This window comes from Protopterus annectens, chromosome 6.part0, assembly GCF_019279795.1.
Source record: "Protopterus annectens isolate FY-2018-M chromosome 6.part0, PAN1.0, whole genome shotgun sequence".
NCBI lineage: Eukaryota > Metazoa > Chordata > Ceratodontiformes > Protopteridae > Protopterus > Protopterus annectens.
The window spans coordinates 826,841,597-826,866,912 of record NC_056737.1 but is presented as its reverse complement, the minus strand read 5'-3'; positions in this window follow the sequence as shown (position 1 = coordinate 826,866,912).

Genomic DNA, 25,316 nt, shown 5'->3' with positions numbered 1-25,316 from the left:
CTTCTGCAGTGCAAACTATGCCCCTACAGCAGTGGTGCACAACATCCGACCTGCCACGTAATGCCATCCAACCCCCAGAGAGTAACCAAAAATTTTTAAAAATGTGAATAAATGCTATGCCTTACTCCAGTCACGCAAACTTTCCAGCACATGCTTACTTACCTAATTGACTGCAGTTGCGCACACCTCTAATTTTAGCCGCTGAATTAACTATTCTTTGCTATTTTCAACTTGTAGTCTGTAAACAGTAGTAACTTCCTGCAAGAGTTTGTAATAAGTCATGGCTGCAAGCTAGAATAAGTTAAACACAAAGTTGATGTAGAAAACAGGCAATTTCATGACTGCTGTCTTAAGTAAAAATGCCAATCACTTGCACCTATTGTTAACTCATAACGGCTCACTATGTTTTGAGGTGGCCCACAGATGCATTAAGAGTTTGTGTAGCGTCCCTCCCCACAAAAACGTTGTCCACCACTGCCCTACAGTTTGCATCCAGAACAGATGCCCCCTTTGCATGCCCTTCCTACAGCTTGAGCAAATTCCAAAGCTGGGAATAAAATGAGAAAATAACCATTAAATGAAAAATACAGGACAATATTAACTATAAAGATTAAGCAATGGAGGGTAATGAGTACTAATAATCAAACTGCTGCCTGAATTAGTGACATTGATGGAAAAAATGTATTCCCATTGCGCAGGTAATAAATATGACACACAAAATTATGACTGGGACAAAAATATAGCAGAGTATTCCCTTTATACAAGAGAAATCTGAGATATAATGGAACATGTAATCTTGTTTATAGGAGAAGAGATCAAGGCAACATACTAAGTGAGACAATGAGGAAAAAGTGGGGCACTGTGGGCCACATTGGAGACTGGAAATGGCAGAATAGTTTGTGTAACTGTATATACAGAAGAACCAATCCTCATGGCAAGAAGAAAGAAAATGATGAATGCTATCATTAGGATGTCAGAGAAAGGACACAGCACCACTGCTAGACAACTCTGGAGTACTTTATCTGATGTCACATCTCACAAAAGGGCACTTATTGATGTTCTGAAAGAGGAAGGCCTCAGGCAGTTAGTACTGGAATCTATACAAGAAAGAGCAGTCTTGCATCCAATATTCTTTATTAAGGAGGGCAAAAGGATCTTAGATTAATAAATGTCCAGCCACTTGGGATCAAGCAGTCATTAAACAGTGTGGTTTACAAATAACTTTACAAAATCCAAGGAAGCAAAAGCGAGGATTCTTAATTTCAGGGCAGACACCAGTATTTTGCAAATATGACTGTGCAGACGAGCACGAATGTAATGTCGGAAAACTCTGATCACAGAAGTAATAATTAATTGTGTAAAATAAATATGTAAATTAAAAGAGAGGAAACTTCACTGTGATTCTCAAATAAGGTGACACCAAGGTTTTAGGGAATAACATACGGCATTTACTGAACAAAGAAATATAGAGAGATAAAGACAAAGAATGATCAACACAAGGAGTGACAGCTTCTCATTTCAGTAACTCACTCATCTACAGAACACACTTTCCTTGGCAGAAAAACAATGTGCCTTACTTACTACTTTAAGATAATGATTCCATGGAATATGAAAGGTCTAGAATAGGATACTGGGTGTCAAAATTAGCTTAAAAATTAATGGACCTATGAGAACAATTTAAATGAAAGCAGAAGAAAGCAAAAAGGCAGTTAGAAATGCAATGACCCCAGATGAAGAAATTATAACCATGCCAGTCATGTAGTAAATAAACAATTTTACAATAAAAGACAAAGGAGTGGATAATGAAGATAAACAAACTTATGAAAAGGCAGAGCTGTTAAAAGACTACTTTACTTGGTACACTTACACTTAAACTTTCACTCTTAAAATTTATCAGTATCAAGTATTGAACAGATGAAAACCGTAAAATGACAAAGCAGTTTTAAACAGTTAATAAATAGTTGGCAGTATTAAAGTATTGCTTAATTTGGTTTTGATTGTTAAAACAGCTTCAACAAAGATTTAAATAAACCTTTCAGAACAGATGATATTTTGAGGATCTCCTAAGGAAGCACATAATATCCCTGAAACCAAAAAGACAGTGACTTCAACATGAGTGGGACAATACAAGGAAAGGAATGGAACTTCAAGATGACTGCACTCAGATCAACAGCTTAACTTGAGCTCTACTAGTGTGAAAACAGAAAATGAGAAAAAGGAGTGCCAATGAAACTTTTGGGAGTACAATTCATTTACTGGCTAGTACACTGCCTGGATGCCAGCAAAGAAGAAATTTGGAAAATCTGAAAGAAAATCAACCAGAAAAATATGAAAACATTATCTGGGAAGGATTCTATAGCTGTTCAGCAAAAAAGGCAGTTCAAGCTTCAACTTTGGTTCAAGAGATGGCTTTTAGAATTTTAGAAGAAAAAATAAATCAAATGTACTCAGACAGGATTAAAATAAATGAACTCAAATAACAAAGGCTGGAAAAACAGAACAAGGTTTACCTAGCTTTTCAGATGAAATGATAAAACAGCAAAAATCACAGTATGAAATGAAGAAAAAGCTGTTTGAGTATGATGCTTCTCAAGAAGAGCTGTTTCAAAACAGTGTAGAGGTAAAAGCCAGAGTGCACATAGAAAAACTGATATTTTCTGATGAACTAGAGAAACTGGAAGGAACAAACTATTAATTTTATGACAGCACAAATAAGCAACCAGACTGGTGTTTCCCAGCAGGATCTGTTAATTGAAAAGGCACACCGAGTGTTTGCTCCAAACCTGGCCATGAGAAAGCAGCCAAGACCTACATTAGTAATGATGCAATCATACATCATACCAGCAGAAAGAACTGATCCTGACAAAACTGTGGCCGTATGGCAAAGTATTAAAAATTGGAGATAGCAGTGTTTGTAAAAAATGATTATTCACTGTAGACCAGGCAGAAAAGAAACAATTTATCCCAGCAATCAGAGAGTTTTGAGAGGCCGGTGTGAGATTCAAACAGCTGTATCAGCTGTTGTCAGAGTGTTTTTTTCCTGGAAAAAGTACAGTTTTGTACCTACCATAAATGTAGATGTTCGAAGATCCACATTGCTGCAGTCCTTACACTTGGGTAGTCCGCTGTCCTCGGTCGGCCCGAATATCAAAGTATAAGGCTGACGTCGGTCAAGGCGCATTTGACTGACATCAGGACGTCAGGGTACAAATGCGCATGACCGACGTCATATCCTCAGTCTTTTCTTGCCCCAGATGTCAGAAGACCCTAAAAATAAAGGTCAAAACCAAAAGACAGCAAACAAACAACCAACCACCCTTGCACTAATTATATGTACAATATATACAATATACACAATATTTACAACCCAACCCACACAACCACCTCTAACTACAGAGGGGAAGGAGGGAGGGTAAATTGGACTGCAGCAATGTGGATCTTCGAACACCTACATTTATGGTAGGTACAAAACTGTACTATGTTCTTCATCTCGCATTGCTGCAGTCCTTACACTTGGGTAGAATCCCAAAGCAGAGGTAAGGGAGGATGGCCAAACTATAAGGAAGCAGGAGCTGCCAAAATGCCCTGCAAAACAGCAGTGGCAAAACCAGCCCTGGATTTAGAGTAAAGTGGTAGGTGATAATGCCTAGAGAAAGTATGCACAGAACTCCAAGTAGCTGCCTCCAAAATATCCTTGGTTGCCACCCCCCCTCAAAAAAGCTGTCGAAGTGGCAGTAGCCCTAGTGGAATGAGGCCTAATCCCAGCTGGAATCTCCTTGCCATGATGGGAATAACAGAAAGCAATGCAAAACCCAATCCACTTAGAAATAGTTTGTTTTGACACAGGCTTGCCCTGAGAACTCAAAGCAAAAGAAACAAATAACTGCTGAGACTGCCTGAACCCTTTAGTTCTGTCCAAATAATATCGCAACTGCCTGTGTACATCTAAAGTGTGCAAAATCTTTTCCCCTTTATTTTGGGGATTTGCATAAAAAGTAGGCAAATGAATAGTTTGGTTTAAAGCCACACTAGAAACCACTTTAGGCATAAAGGAAGGATTAGTACGCAAAGATACCCTATCCTTATGGAAAATCAAGAAAGGCTCAACCGCCATAAGGGCCTGTAATTCAGAAACCCTTCTTGCAGAGGTAATGGCCAACAAAAAGGCAGTCTTCCATGATAAATATTTCAACTCAGTAGTAGCTGCAGGCTCAAAAGGTTGTAGAGTGAGTTTCTCCAACACAAAATTGAGATCCCAAGCAGGAGTAGGAGCTCTACGTGGGGGTCTTATATTCTTTGCCCCTCTAAGAAATTGCTTGAACAAAGGATGAGAAAACAATGGTGGGTCACAGTCATAGTGAGCTGAAATTGCTGCAGCATGAACCTTAATAGAAGAGAAGGACAAACCTTTGTCCAGTAACTCAGTAAGATATTGAAGAGCCACACTTAAATTAGGCTCAGAAATATCAAAATCCTTTGCTGCACTCCAAAATAAAAATCTCTTCCATTTATCTGCGTAGACTTTCCTTGTACTAGGCCTTCTAGCTTCCAAAATCACATTCAAAACTTGTTGTGGAAGTTGAGATCCTCTATGGTTCAAAACAGAATATGCCAGGCTGTTAGGTGAAGAGAGTGAAGTTTGACATTGAGCAAATGACTGTCCTCCTGGGACAACAGGTGTGGAATCGAAGGCAAAGGCCATGGAGGCTTCCGTACCAGACTTCTCAGTAATGGGTACCAGTGCTGTCGAGGCCAATCTGGAGCTATTAAAATCATCCTTGGCTTGTCCTGTCTGACCTTTAGAAGTACCTTTGGGAGGAGAGGCAGAGGTGGAAAGGCATACACATGAAGATTGCTCCAATTGAAAGAAAGAGCATCCACTTTCCAAGCTGTGGGATGAAACCTTTTCGTGCAAAACTTTGGCAGCTGATGGTTTAGTGGAGAAGCGAACAGATCTATGTCTGGAGTTCCCCATGACACTGCCAATTTCTGAAATACATGAGGATCCAATTTCCACTCGTGGGGATCCATAATTGCCTGCTCAACACATCTGCTAAGGAGTTCTGTGCTCCCGGCAGAAACCTTGCCTGAAGATTGAGCTGTAAACTGAGAGCAGTCTCCCACAAAATCATTGCTTGCCTGCATAGAGGATAAGAATGTGTTCCCCTTGCTTGTTGATGTACCACATGACAGTTGTGTTGTCTGTTAGAATCAACACCTGCCCTGGAAGAAGTAAATCCTTGAAAGCTATTAATGCACACTGGACTGCTAACATCTCCTTCAGGTTGATATGTAGATGTTGTAGTCTGGCAGGCCACTTGTCTTGTATCCACTTTCCATTTAGATGAGCTCCCCAAGCTTTGTCTGAGGCATCTGTCGTTAAAATCTGACTCGCCTCTGGCCGGGTCACAGAGAGTCCCTTGTTTAGGTGACATTCCTGAGCCCACCACAAAAATTCCTTTTGAATGCAAGGTATTATTTGAATGACAGTGTCCAGATCCTGGCAGTGCTGTGTCCATACATTTTTGAGATACCATTGCAGCTTCCTCATATGCAGTTTGGCATTGGGAAGCAACAGAATACAAGATGCCATGAACCCTAAGGCTTGAAGGACTGTCCTTGCAGTCAGCCCGGACTGATGAGATAGTTGATGGAAGTAAAGGGAAAGATTCTTTTGTTTGTCCGGGGTCAAAAAGGCCATCTGGGATGCTGTATTCAGTCTTACACCCAGAAAGCACATGTCCGGAGAGGGTACTAGACTGGACTTTATTTCGTTTACAGAATACCCCAGGCATCTTAGCACTGCTATCACATATTCCAAATGATGAAGAAGCTCTTCCCTTCCTTGAGCCAGAATCAGGCAATCGTCCAAATAAGGATAGATCTGTATTCCTTTTAGCCTGAAGAAAGCTATCACTGGAGCCAGAACTTTCGTGAACACTCTGAGCGCAGTAGATAAGCCAAAGGGCAATGCAGAGAACTGATAGTGAGAAGTCCCAGCTCGAAAACGCAGATACTTCCTGCAACTTAGTCTGATAGGAACATGAAGGTAAGCCTCCTTGAGATCCAAAGTTACCATCCAATGATCTTTGCCCAGCAGAGGTAAAAGCTGTTGTAACGTCAACATTTTGAACTTGGGAATGTCCAGATAAGTGTTGAGGATAGATAAATCCAAAATTGGTCTCCACGTGTTCCCCTTCTTTGGTACTAGGAACAGGCGAGAATAAAATCCTAGGCCCACTTCTGGCATAGGGACCGGCTGTATGGCCCCTAGTTGAAGTAACAGAGAAATTTGCTTGTGAGCCTCTATTCTTTGTTGAGGAGGAACGTCTGGCATGCCTTTGAAAGGAGGCAAGGTATGGAAATAAAACCTGTAACCATGGTGTATGATATCCAATACCCATCTGTCTTGGGTAATTAAACTCCAATTTTCTTTGAAAAGTGCCAACCTTCCTCCCAAAGGTGCTGCCAGACGAGAAGGCTCTGGCAGCTGAAAAGGTAGGTCATTGGGTCTGTTTACGAAAGGACTGACCCCTGCCCTCACCCGAAGACTGTGCAGGAGAACTCCCTGTTCTAGGCCTGAAAGAGCCCTGAGCTCTGCCCCTACCACGTCTAGATCTACCCCTAGACTGGGAATCATAAGAAGGATACGTCCACCCTTTAGTAGGCCAATTTCTACTAAACTTTGGAGGCTGAACCTGCAAAAAATCTTTAACAGTCTGCATAGACTTAGCCTTGTCTTCCATTTTCTTTAAAACTGCCTCAACAGGAGAACCAAACAACACATCAGATTGTAAAGAGCATCTAAAATCCTTGTTTTAACATGGTCAGATAAATTTTGATCCCTCAGCCAGGCGTGCCTGCGAAGAACTGACCCAGTGGCAGCCACCCTAGACGAGGCCTGTACAGCATCAAAACCACATTGCAAAGAATGCTTACCCACCTGTTCAGAAACATGTACTAAATCTTGTAACTCTTTACAATCAATACCTTCCGCCAGAGCATCAACCTTAGACTTCAATTGTGAAAGGAGATAGTTTTGGTATTTCAACATGTGAAACTGGCAATTCAAAGCCCTCATAGCTAGAGTGGAAGAAGTATAAACTTTCTTTCCCCATCTATCCAAGGCCCTGGCCTCTTTATCTGCAGGAACCGGATTCTTGACAACAGAAGCCTTAACACCTTTAGGCCCCTGGCTAACAGTTTCTGGGTCTGCCCTAGGACTCTTAAAAGATACTTATGAGCTTCAGGCACCCTGTAATACCTATCCGGTTTAACAGGAGCAGGAGGCAAAGAATCAGGATTAAGAGAAGCCTCTGTAAAAACATCTTCCACTACATCCAAAACAGGAGGTATAGCCAAAGGCCTATGCTGGGGTAAAAACAAAAATTCCCTAAGCCTTTTCCTGGAATCAGAGAAGTCCTGACCTTCCCACTTAAAATGCTCCCTCATGGAATGAAGAGTTTCTGAAAAAGAAAAATCCTCAGGAGGAGAAGCAGAAGGAGTAGAATCATCCACATCAGAATCAGAATAAGGCGAGTACTCCTGCAAGTCTTCAGCCGAAGACTCTGAAACATCCGAAGCCTGCTCAAAACTCCCTAGCTCAGGCTCCACCCTAGGTCTCTTATCAGGAGGGGGCAAAGACCCCTAATCAAAGTAATCAAATCTTCTGCCACTTTAAGCATATGCTTCTTGGGCACAGTTCCAGAAGAACTAGGGGTGACACCAACTGAAGCTAAACCTGGCCTGCCTCTAGGAGAAGCCTTGGAAACAGAAGGAGAGGGCCTAACCACCCTAGGCAGGGAGGGGAGTATAGTAACCTGAGAAGCCCCATCACCCTGACCTGCCTCCTGAGAGGCCACATCCTGCAATAACAAAGTCTCTCCCTGGGATCCCAAAGAAACCTCCGGTGGAACCACCGGCTCCACCGACACCTCTAAAGAACCGGCGTCCGGTACGGACGGTTCTTCTAGCCTAGGCTTCACTGCTTTGTCCTTGCGCTTCTTCGAAGAAGTGGGCGTCGGAGCATCCGACGGCATTTTATAATTGCACCACTTCCCGAAGACCAACCTGGCACAATCTAATCTCCTCTTTATAGTGCGCTTATTGAATCTAGCACAAGAGCGACACCCAACAACGTCGTGCTCAGGCCTTAAACAAGGAATACACAAAGTATGATAGTCTCTATGCGGTATCTGTTTCCCACAAGAAATACAATTATTCACTTTTTCTGACATCCGGTAAACCACTGAGGCAAGAAAAAACTAAAATATTCCCCAACGGGGTACTTAGCCAACTTTGACTCGGTCTGAAACTCCGAAATCGAAAAATTTCAGAACGCCAACCGGCACTTGCAATACTGCTTCTGCATCAGACCATGCGGCAAAAAAGACTGAGGATATGACGTCGGTCATGCGCATTTGTACCCTGACGTCCTGATGTCAGTCAAATGCACCTTGACCGACGTCAGCCTTATACTTTGATATTCGGGCCGACCGAGGACAGCGGACTACCCAAGTGTAAGGACTGCAGCAATGTGAGATGAAGAACATCTAAAGACATTTCTGATGCAGAAAAGACTATGGTGAAAATAGAATTTATCCAACAAAACATGAGTAAACAAGCAGAATGGGATTCTGCTTCTCGTTCTTCTGACAGTAAACCCGTGGTGGTGGTGGTCCGGTAGCGTTGTTGCCTCACAGTAAGACGCTGTCTGGTTCGATTGTCAGCTAGAGTGTCTTCTGCATGGAGACATGTGTGAATGGGCGTACCTTCATTGAAGGTTGTGCATCAGGCCTGGCAAGCCGGTACATAAAAATCAACTGCCAATCATTAGCGGACCAGAGTTCCGCTGTGGCGATCCCTAAACGGGAAAGCCGAAAGACACAAACAATTCTTCTGACAGTAAAGTTCACATAGAGATGTTGTTAGTGACATTTTTCCAATGTTCCAAAGAAAAATGTTTGAGAGAGAAAAAAAGCCCAGATGTTGATTAGAAAAGTCATAAGTACCTTGGACTTGAACCAGAATGTGGTACTGGGAGACGGAGATGAACAGGAAAAAAAGCAACACTGAAATGTGTGAATAAATGGGATGCTATAAAACGTCAATCACATTTCTGAAATATGGCTTTGCAAGAAAAATGCGTCTGAAAATGACTGGACTTTTGTTGACTTTGTTAAACTTGTGGGTAGACTGTAAACATAACTATAAGCAAAACTATGTTTGTTCTCATTAGAATTTTTATTAAGCATTTCATGTTATAAACTGCATGTTATAAATTGTGAAGGAGCTTTGTGTAGTGTATAGTCAGGGGTATTTTAAGTCTGGGTGAGTTTTTCAGTGACTGTTGTATATATTAATGATATTAAAGTAAACAAGTACATTTATAAGATGTAACAAATATCGGCTTTACAGGATAATGAGAAGAGAATCTGAACTAAAGCAAGTTTAATGTTAATATGTTGTGATTTTGGGCTGCTGGGATAGGGATGGGGTGTAAAAGTGCAATTATATTATATGTAGAAATAATATACATTTCTTTTATTTTTACAAAGGTGAATGTCTAGATTAATGTCCGTGGGTTAAGCTACAAATGTGTACTTTGTAAGCAAGTAGGCTTTAAAAATAAGACAAAATGATGAACACCATGACAAATGCCACATTTCTTACATCTGCAAAGATATTCACTTGTTTTTTCCATCAGCACAACTTCAGTGGCAGTCAAGAAGCCTGCAGCTGAAGGCAAACACACATTCTGCTCTGAATGAACTTGACAAAGATTCATTGCCAAGTACTTTTCCAAGCTGTCTCCAGGTGGAAGAAATTAATCTTGACAGTTCTGAGCATTCTTTGTGGAGGAAATGCAAAATGTAAAGGTACAGCTGCAGACAGTTCAGTGAAAACTAAACTTTGAAATTAGTGGAGTGAATAAGAGATAGCAGCCTTAATACTTTAACACACTGAACAGAACAGTGTATACTTTAGTTTTATTTAAAGATATACAGTATACTTTTTCTTATGGCTAAAAGTTAATATTTTCTGAAAGCATACAAGCTGTTTTTCACATGTGGGAGGGGATCAGAAATAAGAAAATAAGAGATGCCAATCAGTGTAAGTGGGAACACAGTCTGTAGCATGTGCTTTAGCATGGTAACCTTAATTTTAAGTTAGGTAATGCCTGTGGCCGCAACTGTCAATTTGGGAAAGTTGTTCCTATCTGGAGGGTTAAACTTAATGTTTTAAAAGATGTACATAGTTTTTTGTGTTTGTTCTAAGTTAATAGGGGATGGGGTGTTTTCAAAATATATTTAGTTTTTTTGTTTGAGTGTTTTGATTAAAACAAAAAGTATTGAAAAATCAGACATATTATGTGGTGGAAAAAAGGCAGGAACACAGCAAAACTGTTTGAATTTTCTTTACTTTAACACACTAGTACCTCGGCCATTCGCCTTCAATGGACAATATGCAATTACAAACAACCATCTTTATATACATAGGTTCAAACCCCAATTAATACAATTAAATGACTAATTGAAAAATTACATCTTGTTTAAAATGCTGCATACACATTTTTAAAGTACTACATACACATTTTATTAAATACAGACATCCTAAACATTTTAAATGACTCATTTTAAATATAAACTATCCAAAATTGATCAATGAACTTTTTAAAGAAATATATCCATAACTAACCTTTATAATGGACTAAATAAGCATGACAATGAAAACCTCATTAAACTTCATTAATTCATACATTTACAAATTCATAAATATGAAGAGATTTTTATTAAAATTTCATATATTTACCTCAAGGTTGAGGCCCCTAGGAAACAATGTTCCATAACTGAGAATGAAGTTACTTTCTAACTCATTCAACCTCCTCACCATATCACCCCCCCTAACTAACACAGGTTGTACCAAAATACTAAATTATACTAAATATTCATTGAAAAGCAGGAAAAAAAGGTGGTCAAATGTCAGCATTGCGTGAATCTTCAGCCTCATCACTAAACATTTCTTCCAAAAAAAGTGTTTCTTTCGAAACTATAGATGGTAAAATTGGTTTAGATTTTGCACAATCACAGGTCAATGAAAGTATGGTGGCTGGGATAAATGTTCAACAGCAGGGAAAGTTGAGAAAGGGTCATTACAAGGGGAAGAAGGATCGTTGAACTTTCTTGGTGAAAGGAATGATACCAGCTGTTTGAAAGAAGGAACTTTGTGCTTACCTTTTGGATTGTTTAATAGGGAACAACATGTTGCTGCTATTTCGGAAGTGGCAGCTGATGCAAATTTAGACTCATTTGATTTTGTTAATGTATGTAATAGTGTGTTTCAAGAATCAGATACTTTAAAAATAATTAATTTATCAAATATGCAGTTATGCGATTCAGCTATTTCTTTGCTAATGAAGGATAAATGTTTGTGCCTTTTAATGTGCCTTCATTGGTAGATGTATTAACTGAAGCTAAAAAGTTTTGTAGAAAATTGCATCTTACTGTATTTTTTGGTAAAGATAAAAATGCTGTTAAAGATGAAGTTAATTTAATTGAGGATGATTCGCTTTTGAATTTTCTATTTATGATATCCCTGGTGATGAAGAAAATGTTTTTGCTCATGATTTTGAATGTGATGTTTCTTTAAATAATGAGTTTGTTTCTGATGTTGGGGTTTTTTTCTATTGGTTATGAGAAATTGTTGGTTCCCCATTTACCTGTTGTAAGTAGTTTTATGCCACCAAAGCTTTCATCTGCTGTAATTCTCTTTGAGCAAATGCTCTTTAGAAGAACTGAACATGATTATCGAATGTCTGTTAAGGGTAAAAAAACTTATAACATCACCAAATGTGAGTGTGAAAGTTTGAATGTGTTAAGGGCTACATTGAGTGATTATGTGTTTAGGCAGGCAGACAAGGGGCAATTGGATTCTTATGAACAAGCAAGAGTACAAGAAAACGGTTTGTGATTTATTAGATGTTAGGGAAGATTATACTAAACTTAATCATAACCCAGTTAATGAATATAATACTGAGTTGCTGGAGATTTTGGAAAGAGGAGAGCGTTTGGGCTTTCTGACTAAGGAGAATGTTAGGAAATGTTATATTGCAAAGCCTGTTGATCCAATGTGTTATGCATTGCCTAAGATACATAAAAACATAAACAACCTGCCTGGCAGGCCCATCATCTCAGGGGTAGGTTCGTATTTACAAAATGTGGGTTTGCTTTTGGATTCCTTATTGAAGGCGTACCTAAGTAAAATACCTGCTCATGTTAAAAATACTGAAGAGTTGTGTAAGGTGTTTAATGCAGTGGAATGGTGTGATGATTGTTATTGGGTTGCTGTAGATGTAAATTCACTCTACACTAACATTCAGACCAAAAGGGGTCTTGATGCGATTTGGAATATCATGGGGGATGGGCCTAAAACTGGTTTTGTAATTTGGTTGGTTGAATTTTGCCTTACTCATAATTACTTTAACTTTGATGGTGATGTATTTTTGCAACATAAGGGAACAGCTATGGGGGTTTCTTATGCTCCAATGTATGCTATCTTGTATATGGGGTATTATGAAAAGTTGTTCATCTATAGTACTGAATTTTTCAAAAAAAATGTATTGATTTATAAACGCTTTATAGATGACCTTATTTTTTTGTGTAGGGGTGATGTTAGTGAATTTGATCACTTTTTTATTGGGTTAAATTCAAATGATCATGGTTTAAAGTTTTCTATGAAAAGAGATAAATCTTGCATTCACTTTTTGGATGTAGTACTCTATGTGGACAATAGTAATAAAATTCAATATAAGCCATTTAGGAAGAACGCATCAGTTAACAATTTTTTGCATGCAGGCAGTACGCATCCTCCCCACTTGTTAGAATTGTTGCCCCTGGGTGAATTTACATTTGTTGAAACACTTCTGAAGAGAGGTTTAAAAATAAATTTGTGAGGGAAGCTAGTGATAGACTTGTCAAGCGAGGATACAAGGTTGAACATTTAAATCAGGCGTTAAATGAGGCATTGGAAATAAAATCTGGGAAAAAAGCTATGAGTAGCCATAAATTTGTTATGAACAGGGATTCAGTTACCAGTGCTTGTGAAGAAAAAATGTTCTTCTTTGTTTCTCGATACTCTGTTTTTTCAGAGGTAATGAGAAGGGCGCTTTTGGACCTCTGGTATATTGTTTGTGAAGATGTCACAGTTGGTAATCTGTTTCCAAAGTATGTTAGATTTTCATATGGTAGATATGCCAATTTAAAAGAATTATTGAATATGCCTTTAACTAAAGGCCCTAAAGCTGATGTGTAGGTGTTTCTGCTTGTAGATGCTGCAAGGTATGTAGTTATATTAAAAACATTTCTGGCACATTTATTAATAGTAGAAAATTCACCTGCAGGGGTCATTTTAGATGTAACTCTTGTGGGGTAGTTTATATCATGGGGTGTGGTTGCACAAATGTAAAATGGTACATTGGTCAGACAAAAAGAACAGTAAAGGTTAGGATCATGGAACATTTGATGGATATTATCAATATAAACTTTAAGAGTCCAGTTGCTGAACATATTGTGAATATTCATGGGGGTAGCACTCGTTCCTTTTTCTTTAGTATTTTGGCACAACCTGTGTTAGTTGGGGGGGGGGTGATATGCTGAGGAGGTTGAATGAGTTAGAAAGTAAGTTCATTCTCAATTATGGAACATTGTTTCCTAGGGGTCTCAACCTTGAGGTAAATATATGAAATTTTATTAAAAATCTTTTCATATTTATTAATTTATAAATGTATGAATTAATGAGGTTTTTATTGTCATGCTTACTTAGTCCATTATAAAGGTTAATTATGGATATATTTCTTAAAAAAGTTCATTAAAAAAGTTTGTCAATCAATTTTGGATAGTTTATATTTAAAATGAGTCATTTAAAATGTTTAGGATGGCTGTATTTAATAAAATGTGTATGTAGTACTTTAAAAAATGTGTAAGCAACATTTTAAACAAGATGTAATTTTTCAATTAGTCATTTAATTGTATTCATTGGGGTTTGAACCTATGTATATGAAGATGGTTGTTTGTAATTGCATATTGTCCATTGAAGGTGAATGGCCGAAGTACCAGTGTGTTAAAGTAAACAAAATTCTAACAGTTCTGCTGTGTTCCTGCCTTTTTTGTTTTTTGGTATATGGTTTGGCAAAGTGATGGATTTGTGAAGAATATATATTACTTGGTGGACCTCAACTTGTTTTGCAATAGTGAGGATGTTTCAAGAGGACCTAGAAAGGAAAATATAATACACAGGATAGATTTCTGAAGAAATTTATGAACATGTTTGGCATGGAAGATGTGAATTCAGTAGTAGGAACTCTGACACAATTTACATATTATTTCCAAGGTTCAATAACTGGGCTAGACTAGATAGAAATTATATTTCACAGGAGAATTTCCATTTAATTGAAAGCTTCAGCACACATCCTATAACTATTTCAGATCATTCACCAATAAAAACTAAAATGCAGGATAATGAAGTAGAAAATTTAACATGGGTGCATTCCCACCCATCTGTTAAAAAGAGAGGAATTTAAGGAATAATTATTCAAGAGTTATTAGGGAAGACAAAAACATATTCAGAAGTTATAGCTACTCAGTGGGATAAAATGAGCATAGAGGTTAAAACAGAGGAAAAATAATGAGAGATGTATGGTTAAGAAGTAAAAGGAATTACTTAGAAAGGCTGACAAAGGTTAAAATACTGCAGAATAAGAGGAATCTCACAGAACAAGAAAAGGCACAAATGCAGAGTGCTAACGAAAAAAATACGGGAGTATTTGGATAATGTCTATGACTTTCTAAAAGACTGCTGTTAAGCAACTATTTTTTGATAATAACTCCAGAGCACAAAACTATAAGCACAATGACTTGGGCAACAGAAAGTAGAAACTGTTGCTGCTGAACTTAGTGAGCCTATAATGGATGGATGGATGGATGGATGGATGGATGGATGGATGGATGGATGGATGGATGGATCCTGTGAAGGTTTTATAGATACTGGTGAAATTTAAAAAAAAAATTGTATAAAACAGAGAAATGTGGAAATCAAGAAGAGCACAAATGGAAATATTTATGAAAGACCTAATTTTGCCATGGTTAGAAGAAGATGAGGCTCAACACTTAAGATAGGAGGGAAGGAGAGGATGAGATAAAATAGTGATGTATAATCAATCTTCAGGAAAGTCTGCAGGAACAGATGGCATTCCTGTGGAAGTTAGAAGGGAAGAAAGTGATAAAGATCTGTAAGATTTTGTTTAACAGTATTTTCAAAGGAGTGGAAACACCAACATCTTGGAAGATTGCTGTGGTGGCTGTACTACACAAGGAATTTAAAGACCCATCAGGCCCAGCTTCATACAGACTCATTCACATTTTAATTCAAAATCATAAAGTGTTTATATATACTAGCTAACAGAATGGCAAAGGTGTTGCCAAAATTTCATGGAATCTTTTGTCATTGTTGTTTTATTAACCTTTGTTATAATTGGAGCTTTTGTCATCAGACCTCCGCTGAAAAAGGACTTGTGTCCAGTCAGACTTTCCCGGTTACCATATGTAAAATAAAATCAATCAATCAATCAATTAATTAATTAATTAATTAATTAATTAATTAATTAATTAATTAAATTGAGAAAGATGGATCAATGTGGTTTTGTGGAGGGGAGGTAACATTTGACAACATTCATAGAACAATGATGATCCAGAGGGAAGCACAGTGTAAAGGTTCCACTGTTGATGGCAGATCTTGATGGAGAGAAAGCATTCAACAGAATAATCTGGGATTTTATGAGAAGGGCAATGGAAGCATTTGCATTTCCTGATACAATGACAAGGTTAATTAACAGGATATATGAGGGATTGAAGGCAAGAATTAAAGAGGGAGGGTTTCTCTCTGATAAGTTGTTTTTTAAACATAGGTTCATAGGTGTGTACTAGGCTAATGGCCCTGGAGCCTTTATAAGCCAGCCCATAGGATTACCCTGGCATCGTGCCACCCGACCTTAGTTCCCAGTGCCTCTGTTGAGTAAAGCCACTGGAGTGATCCCTGGGGTGAATTTTCTACTTCCCATCCACTCATCAAGATTTCTCTTGAAAAGGGCCAGTGAGGTGCTCTGCTTGACATGTATGGGAAGTCTATTCCATAGCATGGGCAGTCTCTGGGTTATGAACCTGTTCCTCAAGCATGTTCTGTTGATTATGGCAATGAGGTTGAGGTCTCTGGAGCATGTGGTGTGGAGGGATTGGGATTTCTTCAGATGTAGCATTTCTAACAGAGCTGGGTCAGACAAGGCTTTGTAAGTCAAGCAGAGATTGCCTCTAAGTAGGTGATATGAGACAGAGAATAGTTGGAGTTTTTTTTAGTCTGTCCATATAGGACAAATGTTTAAGGCCTAGGATCCTCTTTGTGAGGTACTCTAGTTGTTGCAGGTGTTAAGTGAGGTACATGCCAAATAGGGAATTGTATGCAATGACTGGCCTAATGAGGGAAGAGCAGAGGGAGACAATGACCTCTTTCTTCCTGCATGCAAAACCCTTAGTAATGAGATGTGCCACATAGAAGGACTGACCACAGTGGCAATATGGTGGTCAAAAGAGAGGTTGCTGTCAACCGATGCTCCCAGATCTCCTATAACGTCATCTGTGTTCAGTGGACTACCATTGATGTGGTAATTCATGGGAACTGGGTTTTTCCAAAGGGGATGATGACATATTTTTTGGCATTGAGCTTAAGGCCATGGTTCTGACACCAGTCGTTGGTCTCAGTAAGGCCTTTCTGTAGAATATCAACATCACTTGGGGAGTTAATAATAGCTCCCAACTTGGAAACATCTGAGAACTTTGTCAGCCAGAGTCCCTTCGTGTTGGCCTGGATTTCAGAGAAGTAGATACCAAACAGGAGAGGACCCAGGACCGAACCCTGTGGGACTCCACTCGTGACTGGTCAGCAGTCTGACTTGGAGTCAGCTACTTTCACACTGTGGGTTCTATCTATGAGCCAGTTTGCAACCCACCCAGTGATGTAGGGGTTGATGTCTAGCTTAGTGAGTTTTTATATGATTCCTGAGTGGGGAATGGTATCAAAGGCCTTGGCCAGATCAGAGTAGGCTGTATGAACCACCTTGCATTCATCCACAGCTCTGGTGACTGACTCAAAGAAGTTGACCAAGTTGAGCAGGCATGATCTACCCTTCACAAAACCAAATTGTGTGGAATCCAGAGTTTGGAGATTCCCTATATCTTTGTTTATTAGGTCCATGATGATGAGTTCCATAGCTTTGCATATCAGACTTGTCAGGCTAATGGGGAGATAGTTCCCAAGGTCTGTAGTCACTCCTCCTTTGTGGAGAGGGATGACTGTAGCAGTGCACCATTCGGTTGGGACAAAGCCTGAGGTGAGGCTGTGAATGAACAAGGCACGCAGGTGAGGTGCCAGTTCACTCTGTAGTTCATGTAGAACACAGCCAGGGATACTGTCAGGTCCCATAGAAGCTGTATTCTTGGCCTTGGTCAGTGCTGTTTTAACCTATGCAGCAGTAATACTGGGTGCCTGGCAATCTACTGGTATGATGACTGGTCCCTTGGGGGTAAAGCTGGCACTGAATTTGTCAGCCAGTATATTGGCAATGTCTGTTGGTTCAGTATAGGAGGTACCATTGTGCACTAGCTCAGAGCAAATCTGGGTATTGCCATGAAGATTCTTTATATAACTATAGAAGGCCTTGTGGTTGTCTTTACTATCTGCTGCAATTCTGTTTTCATAGCTAGCTTTAGTGGAGTTGATGAGGGATCTCAATTTTTTGTTGAGGCTGATAAGGGAGTTTTTCCAGTCTTGGGACTTCACCTTATTCCACATCAGTTTCCTCCTTCTGTTGTAGAGTTTGTTTATGGCAGGGGGACTACCAGATTGGCTTCCTTTTTATGGAGGAGAGTGTCTTGGTTCTATTGGGTATGGCGAGATCCATGCATTTGTGTACATGTTCATACAGTGCATTAGTGTATGATTCGGTGGTCATACAACGATCTCCATTTGCATGGGTGCCGTGAAGTTAGCCACCTTTCTTTTTTAGGAGCCCAAAGTTAGCTTTGAAGAAGTTGGGGTGGGAGGGATGTGGATTTCCAAGGTGATTAGTTTGTGGTCAGATCTAACCAGGGAGGAGTTGACTATTGGTGTAGAGCAACGGTCACCCATTTTAGTAATGACCAGGTGAGAATTTTGCTACCTCTAATGGGGGTAGGAACGAGCTGGTCCAGGGCATTGGAATTAATAAATTCCAGGAAATGTTGGACAAGTGTATTGGTACATGAGTAGTTTTCCCAGTTAATGGAGGGGTAGTTAAAGTCACCCAGTGTGAGAGTGTTAGGTTAGACCCTAATATTCTCCAGGGTGCTTAGGAACATGGAGTGTGAGTCTTGGGACATGGCTGGGATCTATGGCAGGCTATGACCTGAATCCTTGTCTTACCCAATTTTAGTTGCACCTGAAGTATCTCGGATACGTTATGTTGGGCTACCAGTCTGGAGGTGTGTGCATCCTTTATGAATATGGAAACACCACCGTCTTTGGAGCTTTGGTCCAAGTTCTGGGGCTGAAAGGTTTAGAATGAATTATAGCCTGGTAGTGCATGGATGCTTTCTGCTGCCTTGAACCAGGTCTCTGTTATGGTACAAATATCGATGTTCTCCACTTTAAGGACTGCTTCGAGCGAGTGCATTTTGAGATTTAGACTTCTAGCAATAAGCAGCATGACCCTCAGATTGCATTTGTTTGTAGAGTTATGGCGGTAATTTGGTCTTTGGAACACCGCCTAAAAAAGACACTATAGGGGTAGCAAGAGCCTTGGGCAGTATCCAAAAGCCCAGGGGTGACAGATGCAGGCCATCTCTGGCAAACCATCGTGGTCTGTCAGTCATGTCACCCCAGGTAGACAGATACTGTATCCTCTTAGGATGACACCAGAAACTTCATAGGTTCATAGATTAGTACTAAGCTAACTGCCCTTGCAAGCCATTTTAAGCCTAGCCAATTATCCCTTGTGAGACTTAAACCCTGCACCTTGTGCTTGCAAGGCAAGCACCTTAACCATTAGGCCACCCAAGGTGCAGGGTTTGAGCCTCAAACTGCCCAAACAGCCAATATACTACAATTTCTGGGTCAGAAACCACTCCTCTTGTGGTAGATAAGCTACCTAGTGCTTGTCACTCCCACTGATAAGCTAGAAGGCTTCCCTCCAATACAGAAAGGCTTGGGGGGCTCAGAAGCTTACAAACAGTCCTGGATACAGCAAATCTGTATCTGGACTAGACTACTTACAGGAAAGGCAGGAAACAAGCTTATATTTTTTTAAGTAAAATAGAAAGGGGGAAAGTAGGAGCAGAAGATAATTCAAGGTTAAGGAACTAAGTGGTTTGGCCTTCTCAAATGTTCTCTCTGTATTAGGTAGAATGTTAATGACACTAGACTGGGAGGAGTGCCCCAGATCAAATTTACAGTAGGGGCAGGTAACTGCAAAGCCACCATGTATAAGAACAGGATACCAATAGGAAGGGAGGGTGGGAAAGTAAATCAGTTAAATGATACACTCCTTGGCAGGAAATCAGAACAAACACAAACAGATGTTTAACAAATTGAGCAAATTTCCAGTTAATACCTCACACATAGTGAAACTAGCTAGAAAAGATTTATAAACAGTGTGTCAGTAAAAACCTTATTTATCAGGCCCTGTGAGGCAGACAATTTTAGTGCAACCGTGCAGATTAGTTTATAGCTATAAAATACAGTAAAAAGTATGCAGCAGACAATAAAAGTGTTATAAATATGGATAATAAGTATTAACTAGTAAAATAAGCAAAAAAACAGGATAGTTAATGTTATACATCACAGATCAGAGTTGTGCTCAGTGCCCTTCCTATGATTAGCTCTGTGTGAAATGGCAGAAACACTCACAAGGTAACTTCTTAAGTAACAGAAAGTTGAAACCTGAAACAACTTTTAAAAAAAAAGCTTGAGAGAACCAATGAGGTGCTTACTCCAAGCCGTAGTCCAGGTAACCCCAGTCAGCCAATGACCATAAACATTGCACTCTCACTGAAATGTAAAATGGCTTTTGCTAAACTAAGATGCCTGGAACATGTGCTTAGACACACAGCCTCTGCCAACAAACTAGGCCCAGAACACAAGCCTAAATATGGACAATGCTACAGCTACTACCTACACTACTTAAGCAGAAAAGCAAAACAATAGCAGTGAGCCTTTAAATGAAAGCTTTAAATAGATAAAGGAGCAAGGAAACTCTAGAGAATGCTTTTAACTGCAAACAAACCAGTTATATGATACACTCCTTGGCAGGAAATAAGAACAAACAAACACAAACAGATGTTTAACAAATTTCCAGTTAATACCTCACACACAGTAAAACTAGCTAGAAAAGATTTACAAACAGTGTGACAGCAAAAACCTTATTTATAAAGTCCTGTGAGACAGACAATTTTAGTGCAAATGTGAAGATTAGTTTATAGATATAAAATACAGTAAAAGGTATGCAGACAATAAAAGTGTTATAAATATCTATAAGCAATAACTAATAAAAATAAGCAAAAAACATGATACTTAATGTTATATATCATAGATCAGAGGTTTGCTCAGTGCCCTTCCTCCGATTAGCTCTATGTGAAACAGGAAGGGTTATCCTCTTTCCCTTTTCTTATCTGCTTTATATTTAGTGCCAGTGGCAAAGAAAATAAGGGATATAATAGGTATGGTAATCAAGAAAAGTTGGCTTTATTTGCAGATTATATTATTTTGTACCTGATAAATCCAGAAAAGGATATCTCAGTATTGTGGAACATTTTAAGGCAATTTCAACTCTCTTCTGGATATACAAATATCAGAAATAAAGCAAAGGTTATAGCCATAAATTATGCACCCACAAGTTGGATCAGTAATACCCATTTGGCAAAATAAGATGAAGTATTTAGGAGTATAGATTAAAAAGGCTTCTGTTGTGGCAGCTAAAGATATGTGGGAAGATACTAAAGAAAAGATAATACAAAAACTGAGAAAATGGAAACTCCTGTTTATGGATATAGACAGTAAGATATAAGCAGCAAAACATGTTTTTAATCCCTTTAGTTTTACATATCGGCCAGGCATAGTTTTATCAATCAGAGAAGTTATGGATGATAATTAATAAAGAGTTAAAGGAATTTATCTGGGAGGGGAAAAGGGCAAGAGTTAAGAGGGATAAGCTGATCCTCCAACAGAACAAGGTGGTTTAGGATTATCTGATGTGAAGGGCTATTTCAGAGCTGCACAGTTAAGGCTCATATATGTAACAGAAGCAAAAGATTATAATTCAAAATGGAAATGGATGATGATGAATCGGGGGAAGTTCAATAAAGAAAGTGGGATTTTGTTTCCAGATCCTTGAGGGGGAATAACAACCATACAGAATATTATATTCATAAAGTAGCAGAAGGGATTCTAAGAACTAACCACAAGAATGGCAAAAGGAGATTTTGCCAATATGGATGCCTGCAAGTAGGGGCACAGAAAATTGGCAAGAGAGGGTTAAAACTTAGTGGAGAAACCTGCTAAAGGAAACATGGTATTGGAAGCAAATACTTGGAGAGAGAAAGGTAATAAAATGGGATGAGGCCAAGAAGATGTTTGGACTGCAGGCTGGAGACTACCTTCCTTACCAGGGATTGATATCAGAGTAAAGGTAAAAAGAAAGGAAAATCTTAAGTGAAAGACCTGCTCTGGTAGAATTTTTTTGTCAAATCTTGGGCAGAAGCTGCTGTTAAAAGGATAATTAGTAGGGAATATAAAATATTGATTCTTATAGCTGGCATGCGGTCAGACAAGGTTAGAAAAGGTTGGAAAAAGAGACTGCAAAAAGCAATTTACAGGAGAATAGGTAGATAAAAATGCTAAAGGTGTGAAGGGGAAGAAAGAGTTAACTAGTAACATATATTTTGGGAGTTTAGTGAGTTGGCAAATTTAAAAAAATTCCCTAGAGAATAATGGGTGAGTAAATGGCTGTAACTAAATATCATGAATTTTTGAGCTGGGCACAGGATCTATTATCAAGTTTAATTCTGTTGACTGTCAAAAAAGCAATTACTATATAATTGAAATCAAAGTGTAAACCAAATTATTTAAAGTACTGAACATTATAAAACAGATAGAAGAACTGGAAGATGGATCTTTAGAAAAGGGAAGAAGCACATTTCATACAAATAAATAGAAACTGTGGGAACAATAAGTGCAAAATAATGTTCAGGCAGAGGAGAAGTGAGGTTTAAATGAAGGCAGGCTTTCAGCAATTTATGTATTGTTGGACTGATGCTAAATACAAAGAAAAGAAAAGCTATCTGATCTTTAATGTATGTAAATAGAAAAAAAAGTAATATGGTTTGTTTTCTTTTCTGTTAATGCATATTTGCCTATGTCTTAAGTGATCATTTAATAAAGGTGTAAAAAAGGTGTACTCATAAACTAGGGCAATCTAATATAATGCAATGGGAATAACCTGATTTTACTGCATTGTTAGTGTCAGAACATTATTAATGAACTCCCATCAAAGCTGATCCAGTAAGGAGATCACATCACACGTAAAGCTGTCCTTTACTTTCATAAACTGGGCCAAATCAATATCAGTTGGCAAAATTAGAGGAAATCCAAAGGAGAAGTAAGTCAGACAGTGTCAGACCATGACGTCAGTTTCATCTCCAGTTTAGATACTATCACAATAGTCTGAATATTAAGTCCAAGAATTAATCTTTAACATGGGTAGCAGAAGAAACTACCTGAACAAAGCCAAAAACTCTAATCTCAGGGGTCTCCATGCAAGTTCTACTAACTTTTTTGCCAATACTAATTTTAAAGTCACACATAATTAACCAAATGGGTAATCTGATATGTATTTATGAAGATCCTGTTAAACAAAAAGACTCCAAATGGATGGAAGAGTTAAAAGTAGCAGTAAGAAGCTCTAATATGGAGGAGTAAAATGGGAGAAAGTAGCAGCCAGAGAAACTGAGGAAAATTAAGAAAAGTTTATAACCCTGGGTGCAGATGTAGTATCTAACTTCTGGCTAGAGGTATTAACATCTATACAAAAACATTTCGTCCTGACTGACAATTACTTATGTGCATATCCCAAACAGACACCATTCTGGTAAATAAAAGAAAAAAAAGCATACTTCTCCTTTTGAGTTATTCATTGTATTTTTCTGCACTTGCAGTCTGCTGAATTTGTTAATTTTCTGATGCTATATTCATTTTAAATACAGTGTTTCCTTGTTACTTTGTTGCCTGTATGTCTCCATATTGGGCTATATCTTTGTGATTTTACATTAACTCTTTCAAGTCTCTAACACCTTTTTGTATACTGCCAGTTCACACCCATATCTCCTTATGGTGTCCCAAACTTTTTTTTTGGGTCTGGCTTCATTTTCTAATTGACTTTCCAGCTAATAATAAGCATTAATAGAATGTGCAAGGAGTTATTAACAAAATAATGCTAAGACTGTTAATATGTGATGTCCTGCAGTACAGAAATGAATCAGAATTCATCACTTATTATTCATATGTTCATATTTATGTTCATATTTTCATAACTGAGAGCCCTACATGTTGTTGAGGGGGTGTTGTAAGATATGCCATGGTGGGAGAAAGAAAAATGCACTGTTAATGTCCATTTATGTTAGACTATACCTTATATACTGCTTGTTGTTTGTTAGCAATTCTGAAAATAGGCAATATTTCCATATATACTTAATTCTTCCAAACACAAGAGACTTGCAAACTGTTGCATGACATCAGTTGAAATCTTAGATGTTGTTGAAGAAAACTGTCTTTCAAAATTTCACTGTAAGTTGCATATCATGAGACATTTTCAATATTATTTATATTGCTAATTAAACAATAAATAATATGTTTTCATATTTCTGTAAATATCTCAGTAAAAATGCACTCATACAGGAATTTCTTATTGCCATGTGAAACTGTATGTCTGGTTAACAAAAATGTTGCAACAATACATGTCTAGGTTATACAGCTCCCAAGATATGGCAAATTGTTTGTGAAATTTTAGCAAAAAATATAATTTTTGGTTTGTGTGCATTGTGACGACCGTGCCCTGCCCAGCAATCAAGGAGCCTCAGTCCTCACCCCTAACACCAGGGAGGTCATCTCATAGAAGAGGAAAGGATAATTAATACAGACAGTAAAGTCCAATTTCCCTTAAGTGCACACAGAGATTACAGTCAGTCTGGGGCCGGTTGATCCCTTGCTCACCAGGTCCCCAGTACGACTCCCCACTGGCACAGCTATAGATGGTAGCCTGAGCTGTTCTAAGCTGGGAATCACAAAGAAAGGCCTCAAATGTGATTGTCTGATTGGTCACAGGGACATTTTGTCTAGTTAGTCAGTCTTCTCTGCCTCTGTAAAGTTAGTGTATTTGTACATAGCTGCACAATGTGCAGCAGGGTTTAACAGTGCCCTGTATACTTGCAAGTTCTTGGAAATGAAACTTTCCCATTATAACTGTGCAAAGAGAAATTAGTCTGCATGATGAGGAGCACCACCACACAATTTTAGTCTTAGATAGCCTTGTTTTAGCCAATAGTCTTTAGTACCCAAGCTAACCTACTATAAACCCCTGCTGTACCACCCCCTTGTAGATTATGTAATAAGGACACGTAATCATGGAGGTGTACTTTCCCACTATCTCTGCAGCCTGTTTGGTGAATATAGGCATCCTGAGGCAAAGCAGCAATTTTCTCATGTTTACTGTCAGGCATCTAATTCTTAAAGTAATGCGGAATGTGAGAGATGTATTTACACAATGTTACTTGGAGGCAAGGCTCTCACGTACAAGCACTCATAATACCAATCAGGTTGTCAATAAAAGATGCACACTTCACCCACCACACACAGTACAGACCAGACACATAGACCCATGTATGCTGAAGATCTTAAATGTAATCTTCCTAAACCTAAAAGACGCACCTAGTCACTGCACTTACAAAAATGTCCTCAGCAACCCCAAAAGCACTCTACCAAAACAACACCTACCAGAATACATACAGCCACATCTCATGGCATCTCATCTTCTAAGTCAATAAGACAAGCTGCCACAAAAGCCAATATTTTAATCATAGGAAATTTCATTCTGAGACAAACAAATGTTCCACTTATGAAGCTGAGAAAGGAGAGAGTCATACTCAGTTGAAGACTAGGGACAGGATCTGCCAGATTATACATGC